We start from the raw sequence: 11,946 nt of genomic DNA, 5'->3' as shown, positions 1-11,946 counted from the left end.
GGAGGGGTATACAGGTGGGATGTGTATTCATGGCGGAGGGGTGTACAGGTGGGAGGGGTGTACAGGTAGGAGGGGTGTAGAGGTGGGAGGGGTATACAGGTGGGATGTGTATTCATGGCGGAGGGGTGTACAGGTAGGAGGGGTATACAGGTGGGAGGGGTGTACAGGTAGGAGGGGTGTACAGGTGGGAGGGGTATACAGGTGGGATGTGTATTCATGGCGGAGGGGTGTACAGGTGGGAGGGGTGTACAGGTAGGAGGGGTGTACAGGTGGGAGGGGTATACAGGTGGGATGTGTATTCATGGCGGAGGGGTGTACAGGTGGGAGGGGTGTACAGGGGGAGGTATTTTATCTCCAGCCTTTACGGTTCTATAAGGTGCGGTAATCCTCCCGTGGATGGTTATAACGGCCGATAAATTAACGCTCATCATGTCTTATAATAACACGATAAATTACCGCGACAGAGGGGAATAAGGAGCGTTATCTGCCTCGATTTATTCTGTGCATAGCGTACGGTAGGGACAGGAGAGAGTTCGCGGCACAGCCGACTAACTCCTCCCCTAACACACCCAACAATGTATCCGTTCCGCCCACACTATCTCCGCCTCCTTTTAAACAGATTTGAGCCCCGCCCCCGCCAACAGCTCCTCCCCTGTAGTATGGGGCGGGGTGTTGTATGCCGGAAGTGGGCGGGAGCAGGAAGTGACTCTCTCTGTTCTACTCGTGCTGTACTTCCGCCTCCCAGAGACTCCGTGGGGCCTCCGGAGTGTGACATGGAGCGGGTGAGACACCCGGGAAGGGGCGGGACCAATATCCTGTAGTGGGAGTGAGTCCAGGAGCTGACACTCTACACAAGGCGGAGCTGTAGCGGCCTGAGGGCCCCTGGATAGAGCCTGAACCCCAGTATAAGGGAGAGGGACATTTCCTGAAATGTTTTGTTTCTCTTTCCTGAACTCTCCTCACATTGCTGGGAACTCCGACAGAAGAGCAGTGGACGGCCATGACCAAGTTACCGGATTATAAGGTGAGTCTCTGTACTGCCGCTGCATTAAATGTGTGTGCAGTGTCGGGGGAAGTGATGGCCACTGCAATATGTGCAGATCTGCCCTCGCCCGGTCACAAGGAGCGCTTGGCCCCACCTCCTGGCCAATGACTGCACTCATTACATTGATGGACAGATAGAGGGGAGGAGCCAATTTCACCTTTTACATCACATGGTCAGCAGAGATGTAACCGGTGTTTATATCAATCCCAACATTGACCTTCTCCTCGGTTGGCCGGTGCCATTGGTGAGCTCCGGTACTGATGCTGAATGAGAAGAATTCACACATTGGGCCCCAAGTTGGGCGCCAACAAAGAAAGCCCCTGGCTCATAATCGGCATTGAAATGAATCCCAGAGGTGGAGGTCAGGTCCTGATTTTGGATGAGGAGACCCGGGCTCACAGGAAACATTCCAATTCACCCCAAACGTGATCTGTAGGGATGAGGTCAGGGCTCTGTGCAGACCACTCGGGTTCCTCCGCCAGTCTGGTCACGTGTCTGTATGGAGCTTTGTACACAGGGGACAGTCATGGGGGGAACAGAAAAGGGTCTTCACCACACTGTGACCACAAGGCTGGAAGATCACAATTGTCTTCAATGTCTTTGTATGATGGAGGAGGAACGGGACCGTCACTGGAGACCCCTGAACTCCAACATTTGGTTTTGGAATGGGGTGTCCAACAAGCTCCTATAGGTGTGACGGTTGGGTGTCTGTGGCGGTTGGGTGTCTATGGCGGTGTGGCGGTTGGGTGTCTATGGCTAACCGTCATAGACACCCAACCGTCATAGACACCCAACCGTCACACGGCCAAAGGCACCAAACCATCACACCTACAGGAGCTTGTTGGACATCCCATTCCAAAACCAAACGATGGGGTTCAGGGGTCTCCAGTGACGGGGTTCAGGGGTCTCCAGGGATTGTGACCCCAGGAGCTGACAGTCTGTGGGGGAGGGGCTGTGACCCCAGGAGCTGACAGTCTGTGGGGGAGGGGCTGTGACCCCAGGAGCTGACAGTCTGTGGGGGAGGGGCTGTGACCCCAGGAGCTGACAGTCTGTGGGGGAGGGGCTGTGACCCCAGGAGCTGACAGTCTGTGGGGGAGGGGCTGTGACCCCAGGAGCTGACAGTCTGTGGGGGAGGGGCTGTGACCCCAGGAGCTGACAGTCTGTGGGGGAGGGGCTGTGACCCCAGGAGCTGACAGTCTGTGGGGGAGGGGCTGTGACCCCAGGAGCTGACAGTCTGTGGGGGAGGGGCTGTGACCCCAGGAGCTGACAGTCTGTGGGGGAGGGGCTGTGACCCCAGGAGCTGACAGTCTGTGGGGGAGGGGCTGTGACCCCAGGAGCTGACAGTCTGTGGGGGAGGGGCTGTGACCCCAGGAGCTGACAGTCTGTGGGGGAGGGGCTGTGACCCCAGGAGCTGACAGTCTGTGGGGGAGGGGCTGTGACCCCAGGAGCTGACAGTCTGTGGGGGAGGGGCTGTGACCCCAGGAGCTGACAGTCTGTGGGGGAGGGGCTGTGACCCCAGGAGCTGACAGTCTGTGGGGGAGGGGCTGTGACCCCAGGAGCTGACAGTCTGTGGGGGAGGGGCTGTGACCCCAGGAGCTGACAGTCTGTGGGGGAGGGGCTGTGACCCCAGGAGCTGACAGTCTGTGGGGGAGGGGCTGTGACCCCAGGAGCTGACAGTCTGTGGGGGAGGGGCTGTGACCCCAGGAGCTGACAGTCTGTGGGGGAGGGGCTGTGACCCCAGGAGCTGACAGTCTGTGGGGGAGGGGCTGTGACCCCAGGAGCTGACAGTCTGTGGGGGAGGGGCTGTGACCCCAGGAGCTGACAGTCTGTGGGGGAGGGGCTGTGACCCCAGGAGCTGACAGTCTGTGGGGGAGGGGCTGTGACCCCAGGAGCTGACAGTCTGTGGGGGAGGGGCTGTGACCCCAGGAGCTGACAGTCTGTGGGGGAGGGGCTGTGACCCCAGGAGCTGACAGTCTGTGGGGGAGGGGCTGTGACCCCAGGAGCTGACAGTCTGTGGGGGAGGGGCTGTGACCCCAGGAGCTGACAGTCTGTGGGGGAGGGGCTGTGACCCCAGGAGCTGACAGTCTGTGGGGGAGGGGCTGTGACCCCAGGAGCTGACAGTCTGTGGGGGAGGGGCTGTGACCCCAGGAGCTGACAGTCTGTGGGGGAGGGGCTGTGACCCCAGGAGCTGACAGTCTGTGGGGGAGGGGCTGTGACCCCAGGAGCTGACAGTCTGTGGGGGAGGGGCTGTGACCCCAGGAGCTGACAGTCTGTGGGGGAGGGGCTGTGACCCCAGGAGCTGACAGTCTGTGGGGGAGGGGCTGTGACCCCAGGAGCTGACAGTCTGTGGGGGAGGGGCTGTGACCCCAGGAGCTGACAGTCTGTGGGGGAGGGGCTGTGACCCCAGGAGCTGACAGTCTGTGGGGGAGGGGCTGTGACCCCAGGAGCTGACAGTCTGTGGGGGAGGGGCTGTGACCCCAGGAGCTGACAGTCTGTGGGGGAGGGGCTGTGACCCCAGGAGCTGACAGTCTGTGGGGGAGGGGCTGTGACCCCAGGAGCTGACAGTCTGTGGGGGAGGGGCTGTGACCCCAGGAGCTGACAGTCTGTGGGGGAGGGGCTGTGACCCCAGGAGCTGACAGTCTGTGGGGGAGGGGCTGTGACCCCAGGAGCTGACAGTCTGTGGGGGAGGGGCTGTGACCCCAGGAGCTGACAGTCTGTGGGGGAGGGGCTGTGACCCCAGGAGCTGACAGTCTGTGGGGGAGGGGCTGTGACCCCAGGAGCTGACAGTCTGTGGGGGAGGGGCTGTGACCCCAGGAGCTGACAGTCTGTGGGGGAGGGGCTGTGACCCCAGGAGCTGACAGTCTGTGGGGGAGGGGCTGTGACCCCAGGAGCTGACAGTCTGTGGGGGAGGGGCTGTGACCCCAGGAGCTGACAGTCTGTGGGGGAGGGGCTGTGACCCCAGGAGCTGACAGTCTGTGGGGGAGGGGCTGTGACCCCAGGAGCTGACAGTCTGTGGGGGAGGGGCTGTGACCCCAGGAGCTGACAGTCTGTGGGGGAGGGGCTGTGACCCCAGGAGCTGACAGTCTGTGGGGGAGGGGCTGTGACCCCAGGAGCTGACAGTCTGTGGGGGAGGGGCTGTGACCCCAGGAGCTGACAGTCTGTGGGGGAGGGGCTGTGACCCCAGGAGCTGACAGTCTGTGGGGGAGGGGCTGTGACCCCAGGAGCTGACAGTCTGTGGGGGAGGGGCTGTGACCCCAGGAGCTGACAGTCTGTGGGGGAGGGGCTGTGACCCCAGGAGCTGACAGTCTGTGGGGGAGGGGCTGTGACCCCAGGAGCTGACAGTCTGTGGGGGAGGGGCTGTGACCCCAGGAGCTGACAGTCTGTGGGGGAGGGGCTGTGACCCCAGGAGCTGACAGTCTGTGGGGGAGGGGCTGTGACCCCAGGAGCTGACAGTCTGTGGGGGAGGGGCTGTGACCCCAGGAGCTGACAGTCTGTGGGGGAGGGGCTGTGACCCCAGGAGCTGACAGTCTGTGGGGGAGGGGCTGTGACCCCAGGAGCTGACAGTCTGTGGGGGAGGGGCTGTGACCCCAGGAGCTGACAGTCTGTGGGGGAGGGGCTGTGACCCCAGGAGCTGACAGTCTGTGGGGGAGGGGCTGTGACCCCAGGAGCTGACAGTCTGTGGGGGAGGGGCTGTGACCCCAGGAGCTGACAGTCTGTGGGGGAGGGGCTGTGACCCCAGGAGCTGACAGTCTGTGGGGGAGGGGCTGTGACCCCAGGAGCTGACAGTCTGTGGGGGAGGGGCTGTGACCCCAGGAGCTGACAGTCTGTGGGGGAGGGGCTGTGACCCCAGGAGCTGACAGTCTGTGGGGGAGGGGCTGTGACCCCAGGAGCTGACAGTCTGTGGGGGAGGGGCTGTGACCCCAGGAGCTGACAGTCTGTGGGGGAGGGGCTGTGACCCCAGGAGCTGACAGTCTGTGGGGGAGGGGCTGTGACCCCAGGAGCTGACAGTCTGTGGGGGAGGGGCTGTGACCCCAGGAGCTGACAGTCTGTGGGGGAGGGGCTGTGACCCCAGGAGCTGACAGTCTGTGGGGGAGGGGCTGTGACCCCAGGAGCTGACAGTCTGTGGGGGAGGGGCTGTGACCCCAGGAGCTGACAGTCTGTGGGGGAGGGGCTGTGACCCCAGGAGCTGACAGTCTGTGGGGGAGGGGCTGTGACCCCAGGAGCTGACAGTCTGTGGGGGAGGGGCTGTGACCCCAGGAGCTGACAGTCTGTGGGGGAGGGGCTGTGACCCCAGGAGCTGACAGTCTGTGGGGGAGGGGCTGTGACCCCAGGAGCTGACAGTCTGTGGGGGAGGGGCTGTGACCCCAGGAGCTGACAGTCTGTGGGGGAGGGGCTGTGACCCCAGGAGCTGACAGTCTGTGGGGGAGGGGCTGTGACCCCAGGAGCTGACAGTCTGTGGGGGAGGGGCTGTGACCCCAGGAGCTGACAGTCTGTGGGGGAGGGGCTGTGACCCCAGGAGCTGACAGTCTGTGGGGGAGGGGCTGTGACCCCAGGAGCTGACAGTCTGTGGGGGAGGGGCTGTGACCCCAGGAGCTGACAGTCTGTGGGGGAGGGGCTGTGACCCCAGGAGCTGACAGTCTGTGGGGGAGGGGCTGTGACCCCAGGAGCTGACAGTCTGTGGGGGAGGGGCTGTGACCCCAGGAGCTGACAGTCTGTGGGGGAGGGGCTGTGACCCCAGGAGCTGACAGTCTGTGGGGGAGGGGCTGTGACCCCAGGAGCTGACAGTCTGTGGGGGAGGGGCTGTGACCCCAGGAGCTGACAGTCTGTGGGGGAGGGGCTGTGACCCCAGGAGCTGACAGTCTGTGGGGGAGGGGCTGTGACCCCAGGAGCTGACAGTCTGTGGGGGAGGGGCTGTGACCCCAGGAGCTGACAGTCTGTGGGGGAGGGGCTGTGACCCCAGGAGCTGACAGTCTGTGGGGGAGGGGCTGTGACCCCAGGAGCTGACAGTCTGTGGGGGAGGGGCTGTGACCCCAGGAGCTGACAGTCTGTGGGGGAGGGGCTGTGACCCCAGGAGCTGACAGTCTGTGGGGGAGGGGCTGTGACCCCAGGAGCTGACAGTCTGTGGGGGAGGGGCTGTGACCCCAGGAGCTGACAGTCTGTGGGGGAGGGGCTGTGACCCCAGGAGCTGACAGTCTGTGGGGGAGGGGCTGTGACCCCAGGAGCTGACAGTCTGTGGGGGAGGGGCTGTGACCCCAGGAGCTGACAGTCTGTGGGGGAGGGGCTGTGACCCCAGGAGCTGACAGTCTGTGGGGGAGGGGCTGTGACCCCAGGAGCTGACAGTCTGTGGGGGAGGGGCTGTGACCCCAGGAGCTGACAGTCTGTGGGGGAGGGGCTGTGACCCCAGGAGCTGACAGTCTGTGGGGGAGGGGCTGTGACCCCAGGAGCTGACAGTCTGTGGGGGAGGGGCTGTGACCCCAGGAGCTGACAGTCTGTGGGGGAGGGGCTGTGACCCCAGGAGCTGACAGTCTGTGGGGGAGGGGCTGTGACCCCAGGAGCTGACAGTCTGTGGGGGAGGGGCTGTGACCCCAGGAGCTGACAGTCTGTGGGGGAGGGGCTGTGACCCCAGGAGCTGACAGTCTGTGGGGGAGGGGCTGTGACCCCAGGAGCTGACAGTCTGTGGGGGAGGGGCTGTGACCCCAGGAGCTGACAGTCTGTGGGGGAGGGGCTGTGACCCCAGGAGCTGACAGTCTGTGGGGGAGGGGCTGTGACCCCAGGAGCTGACAGTCTGTGGGGGAGGGGCTGTGACCCCAGGAGCTGACAGTCTGTGGGGGAGGGGCTGTGACCCCAGGAGCTGACAGTCTGTGGGGGAGGGGCTGTGACCCCAGGAGCTGACAGTCTGTGGGGGAGGGGCTGTGACCCCAGGAGCTGACAGTCTGTGGGGGAGGGGCTGTGACCCCAGGAGCTGACAGTCTGTGGGGGAGGGGCTGTGACCCCAGGAGCTGACAGTCTGTGGGGGAGGGGCTGTGACCCCAGGAGCTGACAGTCTGTGGGGGAGGGGCTGTGACCCCAGGAGCTGACAGTCTGTGGGGGAGGGGCTGTGACCCCAGGAGCTGACAGTCTGTGGGGGAGGGGCTGTGACCCCAGGAGCTGACAGTCTGTGGGGGAGGGGCTGTGACCCCAGGAGCTGACAGTCTGTGGGGGAGGGGCTGTGACCCCAGGAGCTGACAGTCTGTGGGGGAGGGGCTGTGACCCCAGGAGCTGACAGTCTGTGGGGGAGGGGCTGTGACCCCAGGAGCTGACAGTCTGTGGGGGAGGGGCTGTGACCCCAGGAGCTGACAGTCTGTGGGGGAGGGGCTGTGACCCCAGGAGCTGACAGTCTGTGGGGGAGGGGCTGTGACCCCAGGAGCTGACAGTCTGTGGGGGAGGGGCTGTGACCCCAGGAGCTGACAGTCTGTGGGGGAGGGGCTGTGACCCCAGGAGCTGACAGTCTGTGGGGGAGGGGCTGTGACCCCAGGAGCTGACAGTCTGTGGGGGAGGGGCTGTGACCCCAGGAGCTGACAGTCTGTGGGGGAGGGGCTGTGACCCCAGGAGCTGACAGTCTGTGGGGGAGGGGCTGTGACCCCAGGAGCTGACAGTCTGTGGGGGAGGGGCTGTGACCCCAGGAGCTGACAGTCTGTGGGGGAGGGGCTGTGACCCCAGGAGCTGACAGTCTGTGGGGGAGGGGCTGTGACCCCAGGAGCTGACAGTCTGTGGGGGAGGGGCTGTGACCCCAGGAGCTGACAGTCTGTGGGGGAGGGGCTGTGACCCCAGGAGCTGACAGTCTGTGGGGGAGGGGCTGTGACCCCAGGAGCTGACAGTCTGTGGGGGAGGGGCTGTGACCCCAGGAGCTGACAGTCTGTGGGGGAGGGGCTGTGACCCCAGGAGCTGACAGTCTGTGGGGGAGGGGCTGTGACCCCAGGAGCTGACAGTCTGTGGGGGAGGGGCTGTGACCCCAGGAGCTGACAGTCTGTGGGGGAGGGGCTGTGACCCCAGGAGCTGACAGTCTGTGGGGGAGGGGCTGTGACCCCAGGAGCTGACAGTCTGTGGGGGAGGGGCTGTGACCCCAGGAGCTGACAGTCTGTGGGGGAGGGGCTGTGACCCCAGGAGCTGACAGTCTGTGGGGGAGGGGCTGTGACCCCAGGAGCTGACAGTCTGTGGGGGAGGGGCTGTGACCCCAGGAGCTGACAGTCTGTGGGGGAGGGGCTGTGACCCCAGGAGCTGACAGTCTGTGGGGGAGGGGCTGTGACCCCAGGAGCTGACAGTCTGTGGGGGAGGGGCTGTGACCCCAGGAGCTGACAGTCTGTGGGGGAGGGGCTGTGACCCCAGGAGCTGACAGTCTGTGGGGGAGGGGCTGTGACCCCAGGAGCTGACAGTCTGTGGGGGAGGGGCTGTGACCCCAGGAGCTGACAGTCTGTGGGGGAGGGGCTGTGACCCCAGGAGCTGACAGTCTGTGGGGGAGGGGCTGTGACCCCAGGAGCTGACAGTCTGTGGGGGAGGGGCTGTGACCCCAGGAGCTGACAGTCTGTGGGGGAGGGGCTGTGACCCCAGGAGCTGACAGTCTGTGGGGGAGGGGCTGTGACCCCAGGAGCTGACAGTCTGTGGGGGAGGGGCTGTGACCCCAGGAGCTGACAGTCTGTGGGGGAGGGGCTGTGACCCCAGGAGCTGACAGTCTGTGGGGGAGGGGCTGTGACCCCAGGAGCTGACAGTCTGTGGGGGAGGGGCTGTGACCCCAGGAGCTGACAGTCTGTGGGGGAGGGGCTGTGACCCCAGGAGCTGACAGTCTGTGGGGGAGGGGCTGTGACCCCAGGAGCTGACAGTCTGTGGGGGAGGGGCTGTGACCCCAGGAGCTGACAGTCTGTGGGGGAGGGGCTGTGACCCCAGGAGCTGACAGTCTGTGGGGGAGGGGCTGTGACCCCAGGAGCTGACAGTCTGTGGGGGAGGGGCTGTGACCCCAGGAGCTGACAGTCTGTGGGGGAGGGGCTGTGACCCCAGGAGCTGACAGTCTGTGGGGGAGGGGCTGTGACCCCAGGAGCTGACAGTCTGTGGGGGAGGGGCTGTGACCCCAGGAGCTGACAGTCTGTGGGGGAGGGGCTGTGACCCCAGGAGCTGACAGTCTGTGGGGGAGGGGCTGTGACCCCAGGAGCTGACAGTCTGTGGGGGAGGGGCTGTGACCCCAGGAGCTGACAGTCTGTGGGGGAGGGGCTGTGACCCCAGGAGCTGACAGTCTGTGGGGGAGGGGCTGTGACCCCAGGAGCTGACAGTCTGTGGGGGAGGGGCTGTGACCCCAGGAGCTGACAGTCTGTGGGGGAGGGGCTGTGACCCCAGGAGCTGACAGTCTGTGGGGGAGGGGCTGTGACCCCAGGAGCTGACAGTCTGTGGGGGAGGGGCTGTGACCCCAGGAGCTGACAGTCTGTGGGGGAGGGGCTGTGACCCCAGGAGCTGACAGTCTGTGGGGGAGGGGCTGTGACCCCAGGAGCTGACAGTCTGTGGGGGAGGGGCTGTGACCCCAGGAGCTGACAGTCTGTGGGGGAGGGGCTGTGACCCCAGGAGCTGACAGTCTGTGGGGGAGGGGCTGTGACCCCAGGAGCTGACAGTCTGTGGGGGAGGGGCTGTGACCCCAGGAGCTGACAGTCTGTGGGGGAGGGGCTGTGACCCCAGGAGCTGACAGTCTGTGGGGGAGGGGCTGTGACCCCAGGAGCTGACAGTCTGTGGGGGAGGGGCTGTGACCCCAGGAGCTGACAGTCTGTGGGGGAGGGGCTGTGACCCCAGGAGCTGACAGTCTGTGGGGGAGGGGCTGTGACCCCAGGAGCTGACAGTCTGTGGGGGAGGGGCTGTGACCCCAGGAGCTGACAGTCTGTGGGGGAGGGGCTGTGACCCCAGGAGCTGACAGTCTGTGGGGGAGGGGCTGTGACCCCAGGAGCTGACAGTCTGTGGGGGAGGGGCTGTGACCCCAGGAGCTGACAGTCTGTGGGGGAGGGGCTGTGACCCCAGGAGCTGACAGTCTGTGGGGGAGGGGCTGTGACCCCAGGAGCTGACAGTCTGTGGGGGAGGGGCTGTGACCCCAGGAGCTGACAGTCTGTGGGGGAGGGGCTGTGACCCCAGGAGCTGACAGTCTGTGGGGGAGGGGCTGTGACCCCAGGAGCTGACAGTCTGTGGGGGAGGGGCTGTGACCCCAGGAGCTGACAGTCTGTGGGGGAGGGGCTGTGACCCCAGGAGCTGACAGTCTGTGGGGGAGGGGCTGTGACCCCAGGAGCTGACAGTCTGTGGGGGAGGGGCTGTGACCCCAGGAGCTGACAGTCTGTGGGGGAGGGGCTGTGACCCCAGGAGCTGACAGTCTGTGGGGGAGGGGCTGTGACCCCAGGAGCTGACAGTCTGTGGGGGAGGGGCTGTGACCCCAGGAGCTGACAGTCTGTGGGGGAGGGGCTGTGACCCCAGGAGCTGACAGTCTGTGGGGGAGGGGCTGTGACCCCAGGAGCTGACAGTCTGTGGGGGAGGGGCTGTGACCCCAGGAGCTGACAGTCTGTGGGGGAGGGGCTGTGACCCCAGGAGCTGACAGTCTGTGGGGGAGGGGCTGTGACCCCAGGAGCTGACAGTCTGTGGGGGAGGGGCTGTGACCCCAGGAGCTGACAGTCTGTGGGGGAGGGGCTGTGACCCCAGGAGCTGACAGTCTGTGGGGGAGGGGCTGTGACCCCAGGAGCTGACAGTCTGTGGGGGAGGGGCTGTGACCCCAGGAGCTGACAGTCTGTGGGGGAGGGGCTGTGACCCCAGGAGCTGACAGTCTGTGGGGGAGGGGCTGTGACCCCAGGAGCTGACAGTCTGTGGGGGAGGGGCTGTGACCCCAGGAGCTGACAGTCTGTGGGGGAGGGGCTGTGACCCCAGGAGCTGACAGTCTGTGGGGGAGGGGCTGTGACCCCAGGAGCTGACAGTCTGTGGGGGAGGGGCTGTGACCCCAGGAGCTGACAGTCTGTGGGGGAGGGGCTGTGACCCCAGGAGCTGACAGTCTGTGGGGGAGGGGCTGTGACCCCAGGAGCTGACAGTCTGTGGGGGAGGGGCTGTGACCCCAGGAGCTGACAGTCTGTGGGGGAGGGGCTGTGACCCCAGGAGCTGACAGTCTGTGGGGGAGGGGCTGTGACCCAGGAGCTGACAGTCTGTGGGGGAGGGGCTGTGACCCCAGGAGCTGACAGTCTGTGGGGGAGGGGCTGTGAACCCAGGAGCTGACAGTCTGTGGGGGAGGGGCTGTGACCCCAGGAGCTGACAGTCTGTGGGGGAGGGGCTGTGACCCCAGGAGCTGACAGTCTGTGGGGGAGGGGCTGTGACCCAGGAGCTGACAGTCTGTGGGGGAGGGGCTGTGACCCCAGGAGCTGACAGTCTGTGGGGGAGGGGCTGTGACCCCAGGAGCTGACAGTCTGTGGGGGAGGGGCTGTGACCCAGGAGCTGACAGTCTGTGGGGGAGGGGCTGTGACCCCAGGAGCTGAAGTCTGTGGGGGAGGGGCTGTGACCCCAGGAGCTGAAGTCTGTGGGGGAGGGGCTGTGACCCCAGGAAATGAAGTCTGTGGGGGCGGCTCCCCTGTGGTTGTAACTGGAGCTCATTGAAGGGGCTGTGATAGGCAGTAAAGAGAGTGGGTGGGGCTGAAAGTGAGCAGTAGGTGGGTGGAGCTGGTAGTGGGAGGGAGGAGCCAAAAGTGGGTGGGAGGGCAGACTGGGCAATTGGTAGGAGCTGGTAGTGGGAGGGAGGAGCTGAACGTGGGTGGAGCAGGCAGGAGGTGGGTGGAGCTTGTAATGCGAGGGAGGAGTGAGCAGTAGGTGGAGCTGGTAGTGGGAGGAGCTGAAAGTGGGTGGAGCCGGAAGGGCTGACACAGGCG

At 65.2% G+C, this 11,946-nt stretch overlaps 1 long non-coding RNA gene across 1 annotated transcript in view; it reads left to right on the top strand.

Moving 5' to 3' along the window:
* The first annotated feature begins 956 nt into the window (after positions 1-956).
* The window catches only part of LOC108803459, a 16,726-nt gene continuing 5,736 nt past the window's right edge, over positions 957-11,946 (top strand). The window contains exon 1 of the long non-coding RNA XR_001942284.1: positions 957-1,024. This is a non-coding gene — a long non-coding RNA (uncharacterized LOC108803459). The remainder of the gene's footprint in view (positions 1,025-11,946) is intronic.

Source organism: Nanorana parkeri, unplaced genomic scaffold (assembly GCF_000935625.1).
Source record: "Nanorana parkeri isolate BGI_ZX_2015 unplaced genomic scaffold, ASM93562v1 scaffold3756, whole genome shotgun sequence".
Classification (NCBI taxonomy): Eukaryota; Metazoa; Chordata; class Amphibia; order Anura; family Dicroglossidae; genus Nanorana; species Nanorana parkeri.
This window is presented reverse-complemented; position numbering and strand designations above follow the sequence as displayed.